The following is a 15630-nucleotide window of genomic DNA, read 5'->3' as shown; positions in this document are numbered from 1 at the left end:
CCTTCCTGTGGGCCTACTATGATAAGTGATTTGCACAATCTATGAGTTACACAGTTGCCAAAAAAAAAAACCACCTCCTGCTTCCCACCTTCTCCACCTCCATCTTATCCTGCAGGGAGGTTTTTATTGGAGAAGAAAAGTGTAAGTGTTTTGGTCTTAGAACACTTTCTACATTTACTGGCAATCACCCTGGTATTTGAGTAAAGACCCCTGAGTAACAGGAATTAGTTTCCAAAAAGAAAAATGTTCTCCACAATACCAGAATCTCATACCACATCACATGTACTCAACTCTTCATATGCCCCAAATGGCCAAGCCCAGGGTATTTATTTTGGTTCCCACGTTTTTTTATTCGCCTGTTGCTCTACCAATGGTTCAGGCTTGTGTGAGTTGTTGAATAACTACATATTAGATGTTGCCATCATATAAAAGGCCCTTAAGTTTCTTTTTTTTTTAAGTCCATAATTCTAGTTCATGAGAGAAACACACACACACACACACACACACACACACACACACACATTTACAATTCATTGTGACAAATGAAATGGCAAAAGTTTGGATAAAATATAGAACTAATGCAAAGAATGGAATGACTGTTGGGATGGCACAGAGAGTATGTGTGGGGGGACTAAATTGAGCTTTGAAGGATGTGTAGGCATTAATCTGGTTAACTAGGGGATGGGGAAGAACACTTTATGCAGAAGAAACAGTGTTTACAAAGACAATCTCATTTTGTCAGACCTGCAATCAAATGATATTTCCAATATCAAAGGCCTTAGAAAAATCCTGAATTTTAACAACCTTTTAATGGGAACTTATAAATTCACTCAATTAGGTGGTAGAACATACTGGTCCAGAAGTAAAAGAATAATGAGTTCTAGTCCTAAATTGGCCACTAAGCAGATGTTTACCTGTGGACAAATCTCTTAACAAGGTCAGAGAGGTTTATCAGTAAAATTGGTATAAATACCTATCCCTGTGGACCTCATGGAATGGGGATGAGAGAGTTTTACAAAGTGAGAATATAAAAAGATGTCAGTCAAAACAAAGACTGAATCTATAAACATGAAATGGTTTCTTAAATTTTCAATTAAAGAAAAAATTCAAACATACACAAAGACAGAATAGCCTGTAAGACATCTCCATGTATCCATTGCTGGGCTTGAACAATTATTAACTTATCAACTCATGGCAAATCTTTTTTTCATTTATTACCCGCACCCATGCACCCTATATTATTTTGAAGCACATTCCAAACATAGCATTTCATCCATAAATATTTCAGTATGCATGAAGATGAAATTTTTACTAACGAAAAATTTAAAGTGCTATTCCCGGAACCAAAATATATAAATTACCAAACAAACAAAATGATAGTGTCTTTGTGCTTTGGTGCTTACAAAGCTTCCTGCTGATTCTGCAACTCCTGCCTTAAAACAAAACCTACTGTCTCATAAATGGAGGAATTCATTCTTCCACAATCCACATATCAAAGGGGAAGATATTTCCTTTAAAGGTTCCCCAATGCAGGCTCTGAGCTATGATTCCTCATTCACTTGTGTATTAAAAGCTCCAGCTCTTTTAAAGTCCCTTTCATCCAGCTGTTCCTTGTTTACCCTCATCTACTGATTTGGTCACTATCCCAAGCTTTTGGCTCCTGGATTACATTTGCAATCTCCAGGCCCAAATGACCCAATCAGCATCTTGGCCTATCAAGTTCGTTGCCCTCTCCAACTCCATTGACCTCCACATGCACTCCACTTCAGCCTGCTCTGCTCATGGCTAACCCCGTCATTCATCACGCAGAACTCCTTTACCATGGAAATCACATACACTAGTACCTCACTCTAGCCACAGTCTCCCATCCTCCCAGTTCTCCTACTCTGATTCTATCTGCCTTTTGACTTCTGAGAGTCCCTGCATACCCCCATTTTCCTCCTAGGCTTTTAGCCCTGACCTACCTAATTTTGGACCTCACACTCAAATAACTGAACCCTCAAATCATTCATACCCCTTAAAACCTCAACCATTCATTACAAGCCAGAGACTCATGAATCATCCTTGACACCTCCCTCTCCCTCATTGCTGATATCCAGTCCATCACTGATCCTAACAAAATAAATTGCAAAACCCATTCACTACTATCCAACTCTACTGTTAACAACCTATATTAAGCTAACATTATCTTCCACTTAGACTATTTCAATAGTATATTCACTGGGCCTCCTCTAATTTGTTCTCCTCTTTTATTATAGTTATTCAGCAACCAATAGATATATTTATTCAGCAACAAATATAATTCATATCATGCCATTCCCCTGCTTAAAATCATTCAAAAGCTTCCCATTGAAACGTGAATAAAATGGGGCCATGAGGTAAAACAACCCAAAGTTTTATAGTTGTGGATTTGAAACTAAAATCCAGATATCTCAGACTCTTATGTCAGTAGAGTTATTAACATGTCTTGTTCTGAGTATCTTCATTTTCTTTTGCTTACAGGACACTACTGCTATGGCATCATTATTTTCTCTGATATCAACCTAAAACAGTACTTCTAGAAGTCCTCTCCAAACCATCCATATTGAAATCACCTCAAGTGTTTATTCAATGTGCACTCCCTTGCCTTGCCCCTAGAGAAGCTTATCCCGTAGTTCTAGGGTAAGACCCAAGGATTTGCATTCTAATAAGCTTCCCAGGGACTTCCGGAAAAATGGCGGCGTGAGGTGAGCCTCTGTAAAGCTCCCCTGGAATTTACAACGAATCGAACAACAAAAACTCCACAAAGGACTCCCTGCACAGCACACAGGCAACACGAAGAGGCCCACTACCGACTGAAATCACCTACAGGTGGAAGATTCGCGCGAGTGGAGGGAGGAGGAGGAAAGGGAGAAGTGCGCGGAGACAGAGACGCGCGGGCGGAGGACACAGAACTAGCTCAGTGCGCCGAGCTCGCTGCTTCCCGGAACTACCGCAGCTGCGGGAGAGGGAAGAACTCGGACTGCTAGGGCTCCGCCAGGGCTCCACAGGGCTGAGGGGACAGCATATAACACGGCTGAACCCAACGCTCACGGCAGAGACCTCGGAGAAAAGACTGAGGGAAAAAGGCTGAAAACGGTGGTTTAAGCCCGCACTGCCGAGCAGAGAACGGAGCCTTAGGCACTGAGACTAGCCGCCCCCTCCCTCCCCTCCCAGAGCTCGCCCCACCCCCACCTGCCCGGTGCTAAAAGCGAAACAGTAGCAGTGTCAGATCAAAACAACAGAAAATTTGCTGTTTTGAGAACTGTGGACTGCAAACACAATTTCACAGCCCAACTAGTTCGAGCAAAGGGGAGAGAGCTGTGGAAGCAGGACGGGCTGTGGTGGTGGTTGCCGCCATTGCTCTGGGCCACCTCTCACAACTCACCCCGCCTCTGACCCTACCTATCTGGGCGGATCCCTGCAGGAGTAAACAGAACTGCTGAAACCTACGGGCTCTGAATCAGGAGCTGGAAGAGCTTTGGAACATCAAAAGCTCTCCGCATACCCACCGGGACACTGCGCCCTGTGACCTAGACGAACTATTAACAGAGGAGAAGCCCGTCTCCCAGGGAATCCCCCCATTGTGTGAGAAGTTGGAATAGTGCAGAGAAAACATAGCACTACTGTGTGGGAGAAGGAAAATAAGTTGCAGTTGGAGAAATAATAAAACATTCTACCAACAAGTACTGGCAAACAAAAGAAAGACCGCTTTCTATCAACCTATTGCAGAAGCCACTCCTGTAGATGTCTAGGAAGAGAAATAGTAAACCAGTAATCGCCATGAATAACCAAGGCAACAAGATAACTCAGAAAGAAAGTGCAAAATCTCCAGAGAAGGCACTTAAAGATACAGAAATATGTGACTTAAATGACAGAGAATTCAAGATTGCAGTTCTGAAAAAACTCAACGAGATACAAGAAAACACAGATAGGCAGTTAAAGGAACTCAGAAACTCAATCAAAGAACAGCATGAGCATTTTACGAAAGAGATTGAAATCTTAAAAAAGAACCAAATAGAATTTCTGGAGATTAAGAACTCAATAGAAGAAATTAAGAATGAAATAACCAGCTTAGGTAGTAGAGTTGACCAGATGGAGGAAAGAGTCAGTGACATCGAAGATAGAAACCTGGAAATGACACAGAGAGAAGAAGAAAGAGACTTGAGACTTAAAAGAAATGAAAGAACTCTACAAGAACTTTCTGACTCCATCAGAAAGAGCAATATAAGAATAATGGGCATACCAGAAGGAGAAGAAAGAGAGAAGGGAACAGAGAATATATTCAAACAAATTGTCGATGAGAACTTCCCAAATTTGTGGACAGAACTGGACCCTCGAATCCAAGAAGCAAATAGAACACCTAGTTACCTCAATCCCAACAGGCCTTCTCCAAGGCACATTGTATTGAAGCTGTCTAAAATCAACGACAAAGAAAGAATCCTCAAGGCAGCCAGGGAAAAGAAGACGGTAACTTACAAAGGAAAGCCCATTAGATTATCATCAGATTTTTCAGCAGAAACTCTACAAGGCAGGAGGGAGTGGAACCAAATATTCAAACTATTGAAAGAGAGAAATCATGAGCCAAGAATAATATATCCAGCAAAGATATCCTTTAGATATGAAGGAGGAATAAAGACCTTTCCAGACATACAGAAGCTGAGGGAATTTTCTAATACACGACCTGCACTACAAGAAATACTAAAGGAGGCTATTCGACCACCATCAACAGGGACAATTTGTGGCAACCAAAACTCAAAAAGGGGGAGAGTAAAGGCCTGAACCGGAATATGGGAATGGAGAGAGTAAGCGTGCTGAAGATAATGGAATACTCTAAATATCAAACTTTCTTTTACATAAACTTAAGGGTAACCACTCAAAAAAAATCCAGAACTGAAATATATACTGAAAGAAGAGAAGAAACAGAGGGAAACATCATAGAATACCACCACACAGAAATAATAGACAACAACAAAAAGGCAAAGAAACAATGGAGACACAGCCTTACCAGAAAACTAAAGATAGAATGACAGGAAATCCTCACATATCAATAATCACCCTAAATGGAAATGGACTGAACTCACCAATAAAAAGGCACAGAGTAGCAGATTGGATCAAAAAACTAAACCCAACCATATGCTGTCTCCAAGAGACACATCTCAGCTACAAGGACAAGCACAGACTCAAAGTGAAAGGGTGGAAATTGACACTCCAAGCAAATGGTACCCAGAGAAAATCAGGTGTAGCCATAATGATATCAGATGAAACAGACTTCAAGGTGAAAAAGATAACAAGAGATAAAGATGGACATTTCATAATGGTGAAGGGGACTGTACAACAAGAAGACATAACAGTCATCAATATTTATGCCCCCAATCAGGGAGCACCGAAATACACCAAGCAACTACTAACAGAACTAAAGGGAGAAATTGACCAAAACACAATTACACTAGGGGACTTAAATACATCATTGACAGCTATGGATAGATCATCCAAACAGAAAATAAATAACGAAATAGTAGCCCTAAATGACACATTAGATGAAATGGACATAATTGACATTTATAGAGCACTTCATCCTAAAACATCAGACTATACATTCTTTTCTGGTGTACACGGAACATTCTCAAGGATAGACCATATATTGGGACATAAAATCAGTCTCAACAAATTTAAGAAGATTGAAATCATACCATGCATATTCTCTGATCACAAGGCTTTGAAATTGGATATCAACTGTAAAAAGAAAGCGGGAAAAAACACAAATACATGGAGATTAAACAACATACTTTTAAAGAAGGAATGGGTCAAAGAAGAAATTAGAGGAGAGATCAAAAGATACATAGAAACAAATGACAATGAAAATACATCCTACCAAAATTTTCGGATGCAGCGAAAGCAGTTTTAAGAGGGAAATTTATCTCATTACATGCCTATCTCAAGAAACAAGAAAACTCCCAAATAAATAACCTCATGTTACGCCTTTAAGAACTAGAAAAAGAAGAACAAGTAAAACCCAAGGTCAGCAGAAGAAAGGAAATAATAAAAATTAAAGTAGAAATAAATGAAATAGAGAACAAAAAGACAATAGAAAAAATTAATGTGACAAAGAGCTGGTTCTTTGAAAAGATTAACAAAATTGACAAACCCTTGGCTAGACTTACTAAGATAAAAAGAGAGAAGACACTGATTAACAAAATCAGAAACGTAAAAGGGGAAGTTATCACGGACACCACAGAAATACAAAGAATCATCCAAGAATACTATGAAGGACTATATGCCACCAAATTCAACAACCTAGAAGAAATGGACAAGTTCTTAGAAACATATAGCCTTCCAAGGCTGAACCATGAAGAACTGGAAAATCTAAACAGACCGATCACCAGTAACGAAATTGAATCAGTCATCCAAAAGCTTCCCAAAAGCAAAAGTCCGGGACCAGATGGCTTCACTAGTGAATTCTACCAAACCTTCAAAGAGGATCTAATACCAATTCTGCACAAACTCTTCCAAAAAATTGAAGAAGAGACAGTACTCCCTAACTCATTTTATGAGGCCAACATTACCCTGATACCAAAACCTGGCAAGGACAGCACAAAAAAAGAAAACTACAGACCAATATCTCTGATGAATACCGATGCAAAAATCCTAAATAAAATTCTAGCAAATCGAATACAACAATGCATTAAAAAGATTATTCATCACGACCAAGTGGGGTTCATCCCCGGGGCACAAGGATGGTTCAACATACGCAAATCCATCAATGTGATACATCACATAAACAAAATAAAGGACAAAAATCATATGATTATATCAATTGATGCAGAAAAAGCATTTGACAAGATACAACATCCATTTATGATTAAAACACTTAATAAAATGGGTATAGAAGGAAAATACCTTAACATAATAAAGGCCATATATGACAAGCCCTCTGCTAATCTCATAATTAATGGAGAAAAACTGAAGCCCTTTGCTCTACATTCAGGAACACGACAGGGATGTCCCCTATCACCTCTGCTTTTCAACATAGTGTTGGAAGTCCTTGCCAGAGCAATCAGGCAAGAGAAAGAAATAAAAGGCATCCAAATTGGGAATGAAGAAGTTAAATTATCACTCTTTGCAGATGACATGATGCTATATATAGAAAACCCTAAAGACTCCACCAAAAAGCTACTAGAAACAATCAACGAATACAGTAAAGTTGCCGGCTACAAAATCAACGCACAAAAGTCCATTGCCTTCCTATATACTAACAATGAAATCTCAGAAAAAGAAATACAAAAAACAATTCCTTTTGCAATTGCAGCAAAAAGAATAAAATCCCTAGGAATAAACTTAACCAAGCATGTGAAAGACCTATATGCTGAAAACTATAAGACATTTTTGAAAGAAATTGAAGAAGACACAAAGAAATGGAAAGACATTCCATGCTCATGGATTGGAAGAATCAACATAGTTAAAATGGCCATATTACCCAAAGCAATATACAGATTCAATGCAATCCCCATCAAAATCCCAATGGCATATTTTAAAGAAATAGAACAAAAAATCATCAGATTTGTTTGGAACCACAAAAGACCCCGAATAGCCAAAGCAATCTTAAGAAAAAAGAACTATAATGGAGGTATCACACTTCCTGACTTTGGCCTGTACCACAGGGCCACAATAATCAAAACAGCATGGTATTGGCAGAAAAACAGACACATAGATCAATGGAATAGAATTGAGAACCCAGAAATAAAACCACATAAATATGGACAGATAATTTTTGACAAAGAAGCTAAAAACATACAATGGAGCAAAGACAGCCTCTTCAATAAATGGTGCTGGGAGAATTGGATAGCCACGTGCAAAAGAATGAAACTGGACTGCTATTTGTCACCATGTACCAAAGTCAATTCAAAATGGATCAAAGACTTAAGCATAAGACCTGACACAATAAACTGCATAGAAGAAAACATAGGTACTAAACTTATGGACCTTGGGTTCAAAGAGCATTTTATGAACTTGACTCCAAAGGCAATGGAAGTAAAAGCTAAAATAAACGAATGGGACTATATGAAACTTAAAAGCTTCTGCACAGCAAAAGAAACCATTGACAAAATAAAGAGGCCACCAACTGAATGGGAGAAGATTTTTGCAAACAGTGCCTCCGATAAGGGGCTAGTATCCAGAATATACAAGGAACTCATGCAACTTAACAACAAAAAAACAAACAACCCAATTGAAAAATGGGCAGAGGACTTGAAGAGACATTTCTCCAAAGAGGACATACAAATGGCAAATAAACATATGAAAAAATGCTCAACATCACTAATCATCAGAGAAATGCAAATCAAAACCACAATGAGATATCACCTCACCCCAGTCAGAATGGCTATCATCAACAAGACAAATAGTAACAAATGTTGGAGAGGTTGTGGAGAAAAAGGAACCCTCATACACTGTTGGTGGGAATGCAGACTGGTGCAGCCGTTATGGAAGGCAGTGTGGAGGTTCCTCAAAGAATTACGAATAGAATTGCCATATGACCCAGCAATCCCTCTCCTGGGTATCTACCCAAAAAATCTGAAAACATTTAGAGATAAAGACACGTGTGCTCCAATGTTCATTGCAGCTTTGTTTACGGTGGCCAAGACATGGAAACAACCAAAATGTCCTTCGATAGATGAATGGATAAAGAAGTTGTGGTACATATACACAATGGAATACTATTCGGCAGTGAGAAAAGATGATATAGGAACATTTGTGACAACATGGATGGATCTTGAGAGAGTAATGCTGAGCGAAACAAGTCAGACAGAAAAAGCAGAGAACCATGTGATTTCACTGATATGTGGTATATAAACCAAAAACAACAAAAGAACAAGACAAACAAATGAGAAACAGAAACTCATAGACACGGACAATAGTTTAGTGGTTGCCAGAGGTTAAGGGGGGTGGGGGGGGTGGGGGGGAGGTGAGGGTAAGGGGGATCGAATATATGGTGATGGAAGAACTGACTCTGGGTGATGAACATACAATGGGATTTATAGATGATGTAATACAGAATTGTACACCTGAAATCTATGTAATTTTACTAACAATTGTCACCCCAATAAATTTAATTAAAAAAAAAAATAAAAATAAAAAATAATAAGCTTCCCAGGAGATTTTGATACGGCTCATCCTGTGACTACATACTTTGAGAAACACTGACCAAGGATTTACTGGCATTTGTCTTAGTTCCCTTCTCTTCAATTCCCCTGCTATATAATAGATACCAACTGCACGTAGTTAAAAGTGTAAGTACACTTTGGACATTAGCTATCATACACACCCTTATTTCAGTAGGCGGCCATTTTATTTTCTTCGTTAACCCTTAGTACGTATGGTGAAATAGCTATTCTCCTGAGATATGACTCTTAAGTGGTTAGATTTACTGATCTAAACAAACAAGACATGTTGTTTGTTACTTTTGTTATTGGTTTACATGGTTTATAGTCCACAACCATATTTATGATCTTGGCCAACTTATTTAGCTCCAATGACCTTTCTGTAATATGAGGTCCCTGGATTATGATTTCTAATGTCCCTTCTGGCTCTTACCTTCCTTGATTCCATGAAGCTAAATACTATCTCTGAGCTCAGAAATTATTTCACATGGATCCAAAATTGGCTATGTGGCAGAGATAAAGACATTTAAAAACGTGAATATACTGAAAATATTCTACAGGCCTAAGATCTATTCATCAAGCTTCAATTTTTTTCCACTGGTTCTGCCCACACTTGACATTTTATTCTCCTTTCTTAGCTATACCTACTCCATTTTCCTGCTATCCATGTCATTTTCCAAAAAAGACATGTTCACAAGTATAAATTTTACAAAAAAATATGAGGAGATCAAAACAGTGGGAAGGCAGGATAGTTAACTTTTTTTTAAGACATGAGTCTATGGTAATTTGCATTCATCCAGTTGCAGTTGTAGGAGACTGAGTGGCATAAACAACGGATGGTAGAAGGGAAATAATCAAGGCATGTGTCATGTTGTAGTCGATGGCCAAGAGAAGGATGGCAGTCACTGAGCCACCATGATACCCATGGGACTAACTAGAGCTAGGAAAAGGGGAAAGGGTAATAATTTTTTTGCAACCTACTAGGTGTTAGAAAATAGTTGTGTGACAAACACATAACATATACATCCTTTCCAACAAACAAATTTAAAAGATCCAAAAAACAAAAAGCATGTATCTTTTAAAACATGTTTTTTCTCTTACACTCAGGGGCAGATCCAGATCTTGTGAGTCTTGAAGTCTTGACAATTGGGAAGGTACTCCATATGAAAAAATAATTTCTAAAAATTATTAATACACAACCAGATATTAAAGTATTTATTTAGAATGAGAGACCACAGCTAATTAGAAAAATTTTAAAAGCTGTTAAATACCAGAAACATGACAATAAAAAAGAAAGACTTTTGTTAATTAACTTCTCAACACACCTCCTAAGTGTTTGTTTTCTACACTTTTGTCTTCATATTTTTGTTTACTTCTTTGTATGAATATGGTTGTGTAATATTTTCTGTCAAGAAAATAGGAAGATCATTTCATCTTTCCACTAGCATGGTTGATCAAAATGTTATTTTATTATTGATAGTTTGAAAGCTAAACACACAACTTCACACACTTGAAGTACAACTGATGCTTTTAGAACTGATTCAGGTTTGTGCTCTACAAACATAAGAATTCTAATAAATTATATTTTATGCAATTCTTATAACAGAGTAAATAAAAGTACTATGCATAGTTGAGAACACTGTATTATTGAATATTTTACTAACAGAAGAAAACTTTGTCTGTGTTTAGGCATTAGTGAGAACAAAATACTCTGCATATCATTGTGCACATCAGATGATTGAAGGACTTTTCCACTGATTATCTTCTAGGCCCATACATTTCAAACCTTATTTCAGTACCCACATACTTTTAGTGCTAAGAGCCTTAAGACACATTCACATAGTGATAAGACCTCCGGCTTTGCACCTTTGTGTTGGCATGCTGGATAAGTCAACAGAATGAGCAGTAGGGGTATTTCTAGAAGCCATTCCTTTACTAGAATGGTTTAGCAATGATTTATCTATACACAAGACTGACTGAAAACCACATACATATATGTCACTAAACACAAAGTAAATATATCTCCAACTGAACTTCCCCTTTGCTGGATTTCAAACATGAGAGATTGTAATGGGGGAAATCAGACTGGAAAGAGATAGCAGTTATATTAATCAGGATTCTACAGAGAAACAAACAACAACTAGCTAGATGATCTAGATGGAGATAGATAGATAGAGACAGAGATAGAGATAGAGATCAAGAGATGGGGGGAGAAGCTGGCAATTCTGAAATATTGAGACAATTGCTTTTATTCATATGTTTGCTCTTATGACCTTCAACTGATGGGATTGGGCCCATGTATATTATGAAGGGTTATCTTCTTTATACAAAGTCTACTTATTTAAAAGTTAATCATATCTAAAACATATCTTCATAGCAACAACTAGACTGATATTTCACCAAACAACTGGGCACCATAGCCTAGCCAATTTGGCACATAAAGTTAGTGATCACAACAGTCTTAACCAATTTTAAGCAATAAGTTAAACTCTCCTATTTTTGCAAATATTACGGAAGCACACTATCATGTGATCCCATTGCTAGGGACCCTCCCAGGATGTTGGAATGGGCACATGCAATTCATATCTCATATCCAATCCATCAGCAAATCCCATCAGTCACACTTTCAAAACATACCCAGAATCTTATCTCTTCCAGTGAGTTCTGTAAGTTTCACCTTCTGTTGCATCACCATTTCTTCCAGAGTTTATTTTCCCTGCTTTGTGCTTTTCATTCAGAGAGTTGATTACCTCATTAGTTTAAAATTTTATGGAGGAATGTTTAGACACAATTTTCATCTACTCAGTGGCAACATTTTTTATTATGTTTGTTTTTGTTGCATTTTTCCACATTTTAAAAGATAGTATACGTTCATCAGTACTGTTTTGGTTCATTTTTAATACCCATCATTGAACAATTTGAATTATCATGCCTCAGGTATTTGCAGGAGATTCCAGTGATGGAAAATGGGCCAGGGTAGCCTTCCATGCAACACTATCCAAAAACTCTACCCCTTGCAGGAAAAGAGATGGATATTTTATGGTAAATATGGCTCCAATATGTGGTTCTTTGTCTAGTCCCACCTCATCAGCCTCTCAGAGCCAAACCTAGTCTAGGAGGACATCTGTCCCTGCTCTACTCATCCAAATCCCTGGACTCATTGTAAGCTATGGAAATAGTTTTGACACCTCAGGATGTACCAGTCACTTTCAGGAAGTATATTTTTGTTGAAGCTTAACATTTTTTTGTGTCCTTTCTATACTCTCAGTGCTTCAACTTTTCACTTCCCGTTGCTTCTCCCCATTCCTCTTATCTCAGATACTTTTGGAAGCTGCGACTTCATTTTTGAGTCTGTAGATTTTATCTGTGTTAGGTAGATGTAGCATGTAGGTTTTATTTTTTCAATTCCTTGTTGCTCTTGCATGAGTTCCAGGAAGTGAGAAGAAAACCACTGACTTATACAGTCATTTTAATATTATAAATGACCATATTTTTGTTCATTATTATATCCTCACAGCCTACAACAGTGCTTGATATAAAGTAGGCACTCACTACATAAATGAATAAATGAATAAATGCTCAATCCAGCAAACTGCATTCTCCACTACTGTATCTGAGCTAATGTGATTGCTGGAGAAAAATGAGTAGATTAGTGCTGCTATACTTTCTAGAGGCTCCAATTTCAGCTGGGCACTTCTGTATTTGCCCTTGGCCAGTTTCTTGTTCCCCTCTGAAGCTGAACAATAATGAATGTCAACTACAATAATACACATACACACACATATACATACATACATACATCTATACGTACATATATATATATATATATATATATATATATATATATATATATATATGAAGTGGAGTACAGCATTAGGAATAGAGACAGTGGAAATGTATGCGATGTCAGAGGGGTAGTAGATGGGGGGAGGGGGTTATCAATGTGTGAGGGATATAAATTTTAAATGTCTATTACATTGTTTTGTACACCCGAAACTAATAAAAAAAGAAAGTATTCTACACATAGCACTCTTGTCGCACAGCTTGTAAATACCTCCCTCCCTCCCTCCCTCCCTCCCTCCCTCCCTCCCTCCCTCCCTCCCTCCCTCTCTCCCAGATAGCCTCAACTCCCACTTCGATATGAAAGCAGAGTTTTCAGTTGGCAACCTGAGATTCATATTTAAAAATATATAACAATTGGTAAAGCACCACCACTGACCACACAGAAGGCACTTCTGCAGTGTAGGAGCCTGACTAAGAAAAACTATGCCATCCGGCAGCACATGACCTAAATCCTGGAACAGTCAGTTTGCCCTTAAAAGGTCACGTCTCTGCTAAGTAAAGCTCCTTCCTCATTCCGCTCCCCGCCCAGTTTACCCTAATCTATATAAGTTTGTAGCTACAATAAAAAATTTGAGGCTTGATCAGAACTTTGTCTTGCCTCCATTTCTTCGCGCCTCCTATTTTCTCTTTTCAGGGTGTCTCCCTTCGGTCCCTGTTGAATGCCCTGCTTGTCGGGGCATTTCTGGCGCCCAATGTGGGGCTCGAAGATCCCAGACCCCTTGAAAAACTGTCTGCCTTAAGTCCGGCCGGACGCGTTGCTGAGTCTCCGCGCGATTTTACCGCGTGAGCCTGACTCGTTTCCTGATCTTCGCGGATACAAGCCGATCCGTGAGCCTGATCTGATAGAGGTAAGCAGACATACGAAAATAGATGTTTTGGGATGATTTTAGATTTAATAATACCCCTCGGTCGAATGAATGTGTGAATGAGTGATAGTTCCATGACTTCTCGTCACGGAGCTTGCTTGGGCCCTAATCTGCGGTTCCGGTTCTGTCATACGGCATAACAGCGACTGGACTCCGGTCCACCAGTTCGGGGGTTTATACCGAAGCGCCTTAGCCAAGACAGATTTAGTCCCGCGAGGGGCACGGCCAGATGGGCATCTGATTGTTTCGCTTGTTGATTGAAGGGCCGACAAGGGGACCATGGGTCAGACATTAAGTTCTCATGAACTGTTCATTTCTGGGTTAAAGAGTTCCCTCAAGGTGCGTGGAATTAAGTCTAGAAAAAAGGATCTCCGTGAATTTTTCGAGTTTCTGACAGATATTTGTCCCTGGTTCCCCCAAGAAGGAACGATTGATATTAGAATTTGGAAGCGCATCGGCGATGCGCTCCAAGACTTTTATAAAGCCTTTGGGCCTGAAAAGGTCCCCGTTTCTACTTTTACTTACTGGAATCTCATAAATGACATCCTCAAGGTTCACTCCCATGACCCGGATGTTAGAGAAGTTATAAAAAAGGGGGAGAGCCTCTTAAAGGAATCGTCCCGTCCCCCGTCAGAAAATGACTCCGTGTCTATAGATATTCCTATTACTGACCCTAAGCCCAAGCCCTGTCTCGAGGAAGGCCCTACCCAAAATTCGGCTGAACCCCCTAGTCATCCCTCATTAAGACTTTATCCCTGCCTTAAAAACCTTCCCCAAGATTCGGACACAACCCTCCCTCCCGAGGACCAGGCTACCCTTGAGGATGCGGCCGCTCGTTACCATCAGGAGGACCCCTCTGTATCGTCTCCTCCACCCTTATGGCCACCTCCTTATATCATCCCTCAACACCCTCCATTCCTCGCTCCCATCGTCCACGGTCCCCCTTCTACTATTCCTCACTCCAATCCCCCTACTCAAACAGCCGCTTCCCTAACACAACAGATTGCCTCTCTTCGAGAGGACCTCCAGGAAAAACGCCAACACATTAGTCTTCTCAAAGAACTCCGTGCCCTTGAGGCTGAACTCGCTGCACTCTGGGCTGCCCTTTTCCCCCCGTCTACCCCTAAAACGAGCTCCTAAACAAAAACCTGTCCTCACCTTTCCGGTCACTCGCAGACAGGCTGCAGAGGTAGGTCCCGATACTCAGACCCCTGAAGACCCCCAAGAGGAGGATACCGCGGAGGGGTCCGATAATGAAGCTGAGGAACAGGATAACCCCCCCTCAGAGGAAGAGGCGGGGCCCCTAAGAGACAGACAGCGCTACCGCCCTTTAAACATTAAGTATTTAAAAGACTTAAAGGCTGCGGTCCACGCTTATGGCCCTGTAGCTCCCTTCACCGTAGCCTTGCTGGAAAGCCTCACCGACCGTTGGCTAACGCCAAATGATTGGTTCACTTTAGCTCACGCCGCCCTGTCTGGCGGTGATTTTGTTTTATGGCGCACAGAGTATGCGGAAAACGCACGAAAAATGGCTGAACGAAATACTCAGAGCCAGTCCTCCCGCTCCTGGACTAGAGATCGCCTTCTCGGCCGACCGCCCTATAACACCAATGAGACTCAGGCCGCCTTCCCCCCAGGCTTATTAGCTCAAGTCCAAAATGCCGGCCTCAAGGCCTGGCGTAAACTCCCACCCAAAGGGCCCGCCAGCACCTCCTTGGCCAAAATCCATCAAGGGCCTGACGAAT

Source organism: Rhinolophus sinicus, chromosome 18 (genome assembly GCF_057876585.1).
Source record: "Rhinolophus sinicus isolate RSI-liver-muscle chromosome 18, RSI-T2T, whole genome shotgun sequence".
Classification (NCBI taxonomy): Eukaryota; Metazoa; Chordata; class Mammalia; order Chiroptera; family Rhinolophidae; genus Rhinolophus; species Rhinolophus sinicus.
The sequence above is the reverse complement of the archived record's forward strand: the minus strand, read 5'-3'. Positions refer to the sequence as shown.